The sequence below is a fragment of the Triticum urartu genome, unplaced genomic scaffold (assembly GCF_056163025.1).
Source record: "Triticum urartu cultivar PI428250 unplaced genomic scaffold, HENAU_Tu73 scaffold2, whole genome shotgun sequence".
Lineage (NCBI taxonomy): Eukaryota > Viridiplantae > Streptophyta > Magnoliopsida > Poales > Poaceae > Triticum > Triticum urartu.
This window is the reverse complement of record NW_028260368.1, coordinates 7492299-7503859: the sequence shown is the minus strand read 5'-3', so window position 1 is coordinate 7503859 and position 11561 is coordinate 7492299. Positions and strand designations below refer to the sequence as shown.

At 37.4% G+C, this 11561-nt stretch overlaps 1 non-coding gene across 1 annotated transcript; it reads left to right on the top strand.

Annotated features, from left to right (window-relative positions):
- Positions 1–10273: 10273 nt before the first annotated feature.
- Positions 10274–10344, top strand: TRNAC-GCA (transfer RNA cysteine (anticodon GCA)). Its single transcript has one exon. It is a non-coding gene; the product is annotated as a tRNA-Cys (tRNA).
- The last annotated feature ends 1217 nt before the right edge of the window (positions 10345–11561 follow it).

Genomic DNA, 11561 nt, shown 5'->3' with positions numbered 1-11561 from the left:
GAATTCATATTTACAATGAAAATTTGACCGGATTTTTTTATGTGCGATTTAAATAGACATACATTTTCACAAATAAATTGTCCAAGGTGAATTATTGCCAATGTCTCTTCCCAAGAATCATGATGGACAAAGTGACAATTCAAAAGGAATGGATCCAACATTATGTTACTATCGAAATTAGAAATCCTTTTATTTTCATCTATTAAAGAGTATTTAAGTTCTTGAAGTACTTGGAAGGTTTGTTTTAAATTGTCAACGAACAAATATTTTTTTAACAGGATTTTATTATGCGTTAGTAAATAGTAAGATGAAGAAAAATGCGATATACTAGCTACAATAGCGCCTAAGGGCCCAAAAATTTCTCGAATAGGAATTCTAGGATTCCATTCTTTTATCGCATTGGGATGTTTTGAATTCTTGAATAAACCAATTCGAGAACAGTTGGATGCCGACAAAATCATCAAAGAGTGGTATTCTTTATTTCGATTCAACAAAGTGCCAATAGCTTCTGGATGTTGGCTAAGTGATTCAATCTTCGCCTTGGAATAAAAAGAATTGATATTGGCGCGATCTAACCTATTATGGGGAATCGGTCCTGCACTTGTCCTACCATACCTTTTTCGTGTATACGAAATAGTGGACTTGACTAACTCAATTCTTAGGAAATCGCGAATAAGATCATTTGCTCTTACCTCAACAAGGGAAGCACCAGCCTTTTCTTTTTCCTTCTTGTTCCCAATTCACTACTAAGCAAGTTCTAACAAATTGACTATTTGTGTGATAAATTCTTTGAGTTAACTTGCTATTTTCATGAGAAATAAAAATTGACAAGTCGAATTTGGAGATTATTTTCTTCTTGCAAGAGATCCTGCGGGAAAAGTGTTGCTAAATTTCTTCCTTCGTCCATTTCATATGCCACTGTAGGGCGAACGGAAACAAAATACTTTTCCTTGCTCTTGAGAATTTTTTTCCGTTGAACATAGACCCAATTTTTCCTTTTTTTTGATTCCTTAGAATCTTTTTTTTGTCTTTCTGGCGGTATCAAACAGCCACCTAATATCTATCCGCCTCTTCAGGAAAATGAATATCTCCGGAAAATATTTTGAGTTCCGTATGGCTTTTTTTTCTCTTCACTCGGACCAGTCCGCCTAGTCGACTTCTTGTATTTTTTGTGAGTTGTGTATTCACTCCAATAATACTATTGTCAAGTATCTTTAGGGATGAAGATCTCGGCAAGATATGAAGTTCTTGAAGAATGAAAAAAAAACCGATCTACTTCTTTTTGGTATTTTAGACTAAATTCTTTTGTTCCTCGATGCTCAATCAAACCTCTTTTTTAAGATGGAATCTTCCTCTGGGCTCTCGTATTCGTCCTCTGAATCTTCTTCTGAGTCTTCCTCTAAAGTACCATATTTTTCCTCTGCGCTTTCCCCGGGGCTGCCATATTCGTCTTCTGAGTCTTCCTCTAGAGTTCCATATTCGTCCTCTTGGGTCCTATATTTGCTCTCTGGGCTCCCATATTCCTCTTCTGAGTCTTTCTCTAAAGTCCTATATTCGTTCTCTGGGTTCCCATATTCGTTTTCTGGGCTCCCATATTCGTCTTCTAGGGTTTCATATTCGTATTCGTCTTCTAGGATTCCATATTTAGATTCTTCTAGGGTTTCATATTCATATTCGTCCTCTCGGGTCCTGTATTCGTCTTCTAGGGTCTCATATTCCTCTTCTGAGTCTTCCGCTCGAGTCCTATATTCTTCTTCTAGGGTCCTATATCTAAATTTAACAATTCCTGAACCCTTTTTATCTTTTCTGTATCGGGGATCGTCAAAATAAGCAAAATAGTATTTCTACGTAAAACACCCATAAGGGGGATTTCAATCGAAATCCCAAAACAGGATATTAGTTCTTTCTCTTGTTCTTGATGATATTGTAATGGAATGACGAACCTATTTCTTCGCTTTTTCGCCAACAAATCTGAATTATCTTGAAAAATAGAAGGATAGATAAAATTCCAATGGCCATTGGACATGATTCGATCCGACGTTGAATAATCAAGAATTTCCCTATCTTTTTTACCATAAGTATTCATTTGATCTTGATCCTTGTGGAGTGAAAAAGACGCTATACTGGATCTGCACATACTTACTGACAATATCCATAAATGGCTTGTTTTGGTAATCGGCGAAGATTACCATATTGATATTCGGGCGCATGGTAAACATCAGTACTCCAGTGCATTTCGCCGTCTGATTCAGAATAAATATGCTTTTGTACCCTTTCTTTAAAATGTAAAGTGGACGTTCCGGCACGAATCTCCGCAATTACTTGTTCGGATTTTACATATTGATCATTTTGCACTAGAATCAAGCTTTTTGAGGGAATATTCACACTATATAGAATATCTTGACTCTGAATAGTTACATGCAAGTCTATATAACATAGAAAAGCAGGCTGCCCATGACGGGTACGTGTGGGGGTGAACCAAATTCTCATTGAATTTTATTTTTCCATTCGAAGGGGATCGTACAAGGTCGGCAGTACCCCCTGTGAATACTCCGCCAGTATGAAAAGTTCTTAATGTTAGTTGAGTCCCTGGCTCCCCAATTGATTGACCTGCAATAATACCTACGGCTTCTCCCAATTCGACCAGATCACTATGAGTAGGACTCCGGCCATAGCATAATTGACAGATCCAAGAAGTGCTTCGGCAAGTAAAGGGGGTTCTAATATATATTGGTTGTGCTCGAAATGGTTGTGCTCGAAAGGCAGTTATGAATCGATTGACTAATCCAATTCCAATATCTTGATTTCGCGCGGCAATGCATCGTGAACCGATATATATATCGTCTGCTAATACACGACCAATTAGTGTTTGGACAAAAAGTTTTTCCGTCATCCCATTTTGAGGACTTACAGAAATACCTCGGATAGTACCACAATCTCTTCTACGCACAATAATATGTTGAACTACTTCAACAAGTCTACGTGTAAGATATCCAGCATCTGCTGTTCGCACAGCAGTATCTACAACCCCTTTGCGGGCTCCATAGCAGGAAATTATATATTCTGTCAAAGAAAGTCCCTCGCGTAAATTGCTTTGAATAGGTAAATCAATCATTTGTCCTTGAGGGTCCGACATTAATCCTCTCATACCTACTAATTGGTGTACTTGAGATGCATTTCCTCTGGCTCCTGAAAAAGACATTAGATAGACTGGATTAGAAGGATCCGTTATCCGAAAATTTGAATTCATTTCTTGTTTCAAATATTCACTTGTCGCATACCATATCTCAACAGATTGGCGTAATTTTTCTACCGCGTGTACAGCCCCATAATAATAGTGTTTCTCCAAAAGAAAACTCTGTTGTTCCGCGTCTTGGACTAACCATCCCTTAGAGGGTATTGTTAAAAGATCCTCGATTCCTAACGAAATCGATGTAGTAGTGGCTTGATGGAAGCCCAGAGTCTTTAGTTGATCCAGTATATGGGATGTATATCCCATTCCAAAATGATCTATTAATCTGCTAATAAGTCGTTTCATACCAGTTCCGTCTATCTCTTTATTATGAAAGACCAGATTGGCCCGTTCCGCCATACATAAGTACCCCCTTTTCGGCTGAGTAGGATTCGACAATTGCTGAGTAGGATTCGACAATGGGCCTGAGTCAGTGATTCGAAAATTTAATTAACTTAATTGCCTCAATCTCAATCTGGATTCGCGTGGCAAATAATGATGATACTAGGGAAATCGGAATGCCCCCCGAAAGGGGAGGGGCATCGCCGAATCTAACTTTCTTGTTTAGGTAGTGTATGAATAGGCCTGACTAAATCCTTGTATGGCTTCCTCTATTTCTCTATAAAAAGAAATATGACCAAGAGTGGTTCGAATGTATATCGAACGAATTTCTTTTTTTCTATTTCCCATTATTAGATAGTGGGCATAAATCTCATGATAAGTCCCCAAAGATTCATATTGAACTTCAATCGGAACTTCTCTTGACCCAATGACGCGTTGATCCAGGTTCCATCGTAGCCACAAGGGACTATCTAAACTGATTAGTTTTTGTCTATAAGCTCCCAGTGCATCATAAGAACTAGAAAAATGGGGTTCTTTATCTTTCCTATATTTAAAATTATTATTATTATTGTAATTTACTTTTAGATTTGGGTAGTTTCTGCAACTATTATATCTATTTGCACAAATACCTCGACGCTTTCCAATCGTTAATACATAAAGCCCGATAAGCATGTCTTGGGTTGGTACGCAAATAGGATCCCCAATAGCGGGAGATAAGAGATTCATATGAGAAAACATAAGTAAACGGGCTTCTGCCTGAGCTTCCAAGGATAAAGGTAGATGAACAGCCATTTGATCTCCATCAAAGTCCGCATTGAAACCCTTACACACTAATGGGTGTAAAGAAATAGTACGCCCCTCTACTAAAGTGGGTTGAAAGGCCTGTATGCCTAATCTATGCAGGGTAGGTGCTCTATTTAACAGTACAGGATGTCCCCGCATAACTTCTTGAAGTATTTCCCATACAATGGGTTCTTTTTCCCAAATTTTCCTTTTAGCAATCCTTACATTAGAAGTGGCGCGTTTCGTGATTAAATCGCGAATTACAAATAGCTGAAAAAGCTTTATTGCTATCTCTAGAGGTAATCCACATTGATGTAATGAAAGCGAAGGACCCACAACAATGACAGAACGCCCCGAGTAATCGACCCGTTTCCCAAGCAGAGTCTCGCGAAACCTTCCCTCTTTACCTTCAATTACATCTGAAAGTGATTTGTATACTTTATTGTGACCATCCCTCGTCGGTTGCCCGCGGGACCCACTATCAAGAAGTGTATCCACGGCTTCTTGTACCAATTTTTCCTGGCACATTACTAAATCTGCTGGCGCTAATTCACTTCTTTTTAATAGATAGGCAAGATTGTTGTTCCGACGGATAACTCTCTTATAAAGTTCATTAATGTCTGAAGTCACTACTTTATCTCCAGACCTATAAACAATAGGTCTCAATTCGGGAGGAAGAACCGGTAATAAGCACAAAACCATCCATTCTGGTTCTACATTTGTTTGAATAAAATGTTTCGCCAATTGCATGCGTCTAATCAAAAAAACTTTTCTTATTCGTCTTTTTCTATCTTCCCACTCATCTCCACTATACCCCTCGTCTTCTAATTCCTTCCATTCGACCAAAGAATTCTCTATAATAATTCGCAAATCCAAATCTGCTAATTGTTCTCTAATAGCACCTGCTCCTGTCGCAATTTCCCGATTTCGAAATGTTGCAAAGCCTGGGGTAGAAAAAAAGGGAGAAATGCTGTGGTTACAGGATGCAATTTCCTCTTCGAATAAACCTCGTAATCGTAAAAAAGTGGGTTTTTTAGTGCTGGGCCTAGCAAAAGAGAAATCGCCGTATACTAGGCCCTCCAACTTCTTAAGAGGTTTATCTAAAAGATTCGCGATATAACTAGGAAGACCTTTCAAATACCACACATGAGTCACGGGACATGCGAGTTTGATGTATCCCATTTGATATCTTCGTATCCGAGAATCCACAAATTCGACCCCGCATTTTTGGCAAAATCTTTCGTCTTCGTTTTCAGCTCCGCTCGCTCGAGAATTGCCACAAGCGCAAATCCCGCTTTTTATGGGTCCAAAGATTCTTTCGCAAAACAATCCATCTTTTTCTGGTTTATCGGTTTTATAATGAAAAGTAGAGGGCCTTGTGACTTCGCCAACGACTTCTCCATTAGGTAGGTTTTTGTTAGCCCAAGCCTTTATTTGTTGAGGGGAAACGAGTCCAATTTGAAGTTGTTGATGTTTATATTGGTCAATCATAAAATAGAAATAAGAAAAGAATTTATATTTATTCCGATCAAACTTCCTCCCTATTAACCTGGAAGTTCTTTTCAGATACAAGGAAATGATTCAGTTCTAGAGCCAAAGATCGTAGTTCTCGAACGAGCACTCGAAAAGATTCTGGAGGATCCTCATGATTAGGTATTCTTTTTCCCCAGATCGTAGCATTAAGTATTTCTTGGCGAGCTATAAGATGGTCAGATTTATAAGTAAGTATCTCTTGTAAAATATGAGCAACACCAAATCCTTCTAAAGCCCAAACTTCCATTTCTCCTACTCGTTGTCCCCCTTGCTTGGCTCTTCCTCTAACCGGTTGTTGTGTAACAAGTGAGTAGGGCCCAGTAGAACGCCCATGAATTTTCTCATCAACTTGATGAATTAATTTTAAGATATAGGACTTCCCTATTAGAACAGGTTGCTCAAAGGGGTCGCCTGTTCTTCCATCAAATATTCTGCTTTTTCCCGGGTACTCGGGTTCAAATACCCATGGATTTTTTGTTTCTTTACTGGCTTCATATAATTCTGAAAACACAAGTTTTCTTGAAGCCTCTTGCTCATATCTCTCATCAAAGGGTGCTATTCTATAATGTTTCTTTAGCAGATCCCCCGCTAATCCGAGCGAGCTTTCAAATATTTGTCCCACATTCATTCGGGAGGGTACTCCTAAGGGATTGAAGACCATATCAACGGGTGTTCCATCTTGCAAATAGGGCATATCTTGCCTAGGCAAAATTTTGGAAATGATCCCTTTATTCCCATGTCTTCCGGCTACTTTATCCCCAACTTTGATTTCACGTTTCTGTAAAATATATACACGAACCATTATGTCGAGCGGGTCCCTTTGGATCCATTTCACATCGATAACGCGCCCTCTTCCACCTATAGGTAATTTCAGAGAAGTTTCTTTTGAAGTGGAAACCTCAAGGCCAAATATGGCCCGTAATAATCCAGCTTCCGCGATATAAGATGATTCGCTCGCTATCTGAGGCGTTAATTTACCTACTAAAATATCACCAGTTTCTACCCAGGATCCCAACCTAACAACTCCATTTCTGTCCAAATTGCGGAGTAAATGTTCTTCTAGATGTGGTATTTCTTTAGTGATTTTTTCAGCGGAGCCCTGGCTTGTCGTATCCGTCTGAATTTCATATTTCCGGATGTGAAAAGAGGTATAAATATCTTCATATACCAAACGTTCGCTAATTAGTACTGCGTCTTCAAAATTGTAACCTTCCCATGGCATATAAGCTACTAATACGTTTTTTCCTAAAGCAAGTTCGCCCCCAATTGTAGCAGCTCCTTCTGCTAAAATTTGTCCTTTTTTAATGGATTTACCCCGTGGAACCCGGGGTTTTTGGTGCATACAAGTATTTTTGTTAGAGCGACGGTGGTTAACTAAAGGAATACTTATAGTCTTCCCACTACTTGATAAAAGTATCTTATGACTATCAGTAGAAATGATCTTTCCCTCGCGTTCGGCTATAATGGAAACCCTCGAATCTAGAGCTGTTTGGCGTTCCAATCCAGTTCCAACAATGCATTTCTCGGACCGAGAAAGCGGAACTGCTTGGCGCTGCATATTAGAACTCATTAAAGCCCGATTCGCATCATTGTGCTCAATAAAAGGAATGAGAGAACCCCCAATAGAAAAATATTGGAAAGGAAAAATACTTCTAACATGAATCTGTTCCCATGCAATAGTCAAGAATTCTTGACGGTATCTAGCCGGAACAACCTGTTCTTCCTGAATACCTTGATTCAAGGACAAAGAATTTCCTGCTGCTATCATATAATATTCATCTCTATTTGGTGATAGATAAACCACCTGTCTCTCTTTTTTTTCTTTTGCTTTCTCAGCAGATATTTCATAAAACGGACTCTCTATGGATCCCCACAAGTGATCAATTCTCGCATGAATTGTTAAGGATCCAGTAAGTCCAACATTGATTCCTTCAGACGTGTCAATTGGACAAATACGCCCATAGTGACTCGGATGAATATCTCGGCTCCGAAAACTTGCGGTTCTCCCCGTCAACCCTCCAGGACCTAAACAACTCACTTTTCGCCCATGAACAGTTTGTGTCAATGGATTCGTTTGATCAAAAACTTGAGATAACGGGTATGTGCCAAAAAAGGTCTCATAAGTAGTTATTAATAAAATTGAAGTTGAAGTTGGAGTTACCAAAGTTTGGGGAGTCGGTTTCGATTGACGTATGAATACTCTACGAATAGTTTTTTGAACTGCATGTTGTAAACGACCAAGAGCCAATCCGAATTGATCTTGTAACAGATCCGCAACCGAACGAATACGTTTATTTTTCAAGTGATTCATATCGTCATCGTCAAGTATACCCGTTCCAAATTTCATTCCAATCAAATGATCCGTAGCGGCCAATACATCTCGTGGTAACAAGAATGTATTGTTCTGAGGAATATCAAGATTAAGTCTCCGATTCATATTTCGTCGACCAATCCTTCCTAATTCACATTTTTGTTGAAAAAATTTCTTTTGTAATTCCTCGCATAAGGACTCCGAAAATACCAGGTCCCCACCTACACAAGCAAATTGTTGATAAAACTCCAAAATAGCTTTTTCTTTTGACTCAATCCTCTTCTTCTCTTTAGCATTCGGGAAAGACAAGAAAATTTCAGGGTAGGAAACATTATCCAGAATTTCTCTTAGATTCGAACCCATAGCTGATGATAGAACTAGAATAGATATCTTTTGTTTTCTACTCACGCGAGCCCATATCCTTTCTTTTTTATCAATTGCTAATTCCGATCTCCCCCCCCAATCTGATATTATAGTGCCAGTGTAGATAGAAATTCCCTTATGATCTAATTCCGAGCGGTAGTAAATACCAGGACTTAGCAATATTTGATTGATCACAATTCGGTATATTCCATTTATAATAAAGGTTCCTAAGGAATTCATTATAGGAATGTTTCCGATAGAAATGGTTTGCTTTTGCACATCGAAACCAAAAATTAATCTCGCAGATACATATAATTCGGAAGAATAGGTGAGTGATTCATACACAGCATCTCTTTCTTTTATCGAGGGTTCTAGCAGTTGATATCCTTTCGCAAATAATTGAAATGCAATTTCGTGATCTGGATCTTTAATTGTTGGAAACTTGTCAAGTTCTTCTGCCAAGGCTTGATTAATGAACCTACAAAATCCCTCGAATTGGATCTGACTAAATCCGGGTATTGTGGACATTCCCTCGTTTCCATTCCGGAGCATCTTAATCTTAAGTTTCCTGTTTATCAAAGAAAAATTCCATTATCAGCTCACTCTTCATCAATCCCTATGGATCGATCTAGCAATCATGGAATCTATATTCTGTTTACTGAATCACATGAAATTCTAGGGAACTCCACATACGTATTTCATATATGTATTTCATACATATGAATAGAGACCATTTGGACGAAAGTTCGAGTTTGCCAGGGGTACAAATGAAATGAAAATGAATTGATAAAACATTCCTACAAAAAAAATTCTGCCACTTATACTTTATGTTATGATATTCTAATCAGATTGGATGGCAAAGATTTCTCATTTTATCTCCTTTCTATGAATGTAATAAAGCCGTAATATAATATACTAGAAAGTTTGACTTTACTTCGATTTAGAATAGCGTGCTTACTTTAATTTCTCAAAATAATTTGAGGGTTCTTTTTTATTTCGGATCGGAGTAGTATAATTGCTAGAAAATTCAGTATTTCATTGTGGAATTCTAAAATAAAGTAAGTCCCTTTTTTAAGTACATGCCAATCTAGTTATCCACCTCTCCCCATATCCATGCTTTTCTTTTATCGTAATTTCACTTGGGTACGCCAAGATAGTCAGGTTATACTCTATATCAGAGCAAATTTCCTTTTTTTATTCAAGATATTTAATTTAATACTTTGAAAAATTAAAGCATGATTCCCCATAGAGATATGTACATAAAGGGGATCTTTGGATAATAATGCTGTTCGGACCTAAAGTTTACCTATACACGGATTAAGCATAAAGCCATAATATTTTATTATGCCATTGAAGGGGGGGGAGATAATACCGATTTAAGAGTAGTTCACTACTGCAATAAAAAAAAGAGAATTCTAGTTAACGGTTCCAATTTATTCTGAATTTTGCAGCCTGTGAATAGAAATCCACTTTTTCTTCTTTTTCATCTCAATAGAAAGAAATGGGAAGTTTTATTGTGTTAACAATGTATGTTTTAAGATAGAATCTATCGAGGAGAATAATAGAAACTGGATCAAAAAAAGCAGGAATAGATTTTTTGAAAAAGATTGGAAAAAAGTAAGTAGAATTATATTCAAAATAAAAGGGGCTTTTCGTAAGAAAACGTGGATGAATACTTGCTGTTTTCTAGATTTTTGATCGGATTTTTTGGCGGCATGGCCAAGCGGTAAGGCAGGGGACTGCAAATCCTTTATCCCCAGTTCAAATCTGGGTGCCGCCTGATCAATAAAATACTTAGGTTTTTTTTATAGTGCTGATCGAATTCGATAAATTTTTACTTCGCATAAGTTCGGGCAAGAGAGTAACTGGGCCTGCCGATACTGGGTTTAGAGAAACCATACCATAGTTCTATCCTCAAACTAGGGTTAGGGTTTGTTTTGACGGTAGTGGCCAAAATGGTTATCAATAGGGGTGAGGTAGTGTTTCCTTATTCTTTTATTATATGAATTTGAATTGGTTCTTAATTGAGATTCGATTTGATAATTTTAAAATACGAGGATAAGATGTCAGAAATCTTGGTATCCAAAGAAAGGTCCCTAAGGGGCATTCTTTTTTTTTTTCAATCTAAGATTCAAGAAGGGACTCCACGAAAGAATATCAAGACTTACTAATTATTATACATTTTTTTATCGTACATCTTATGTTACCTACATACACTAAAGTAAGGACTACTTAATTCTAACGAGAATCAGATTAAATAGGTCGATCAAAAATCAATTTAGGAGTTGTATTATGGATAAAATCTCTTCATTCTTTCATAGAATGATACAAAGCAAGGCTGCAGGGTTTAGGTCAAAAATAAACATTAGGTAAGGTAGGTATCCAATAAATATTTATCTATCGATAATTTTATGGTATATTCGGGCGTCCTTTGCTTAAAAAAAAAAAAAAGAGTAACAAAAGGAATAAAAAATCTTCCTATTCCCGCTTCTTCTATTCAGGACATCATTCCCGTACTCTTTCTTTTTTAAGGAAAAAAGGGCTATAGTATCTCGTATTTTTAATGCTCTCTAATTCTACCAGAATTCCTATAAGAATTTGTTAGGAGTAAATTCCTTGAACTGATTGATCCATGGCCTTAGGGCGGAATCCCTTTTTGACTCTGTACCCTTGATTCCACTATGATTATTGATCAATAGTAGAATAATCCCTTCATAGAAATAGGAGACATAATTTAGATGGATATAGTAAGTCTCGCTTGGGCTGCTTTAATGGTAGTCTTTACATTTTCTCTTTCACTAGTAGTATGGGGAAGGAGTGGACTCTAGGGATACTACTAATTGATTAAGTAATCAAATTGTTGTATCAATTCTTTTCTTTAATGGATCATTTTGCATTAATCATTTTGTCAAACGTTATTCTTTAATCTTTTTCTTTAGTTTTGTTTCACTCCTGTAAGAAACTCTTGTATTGTAAGTTGTAATGTAAGAAAGAGCC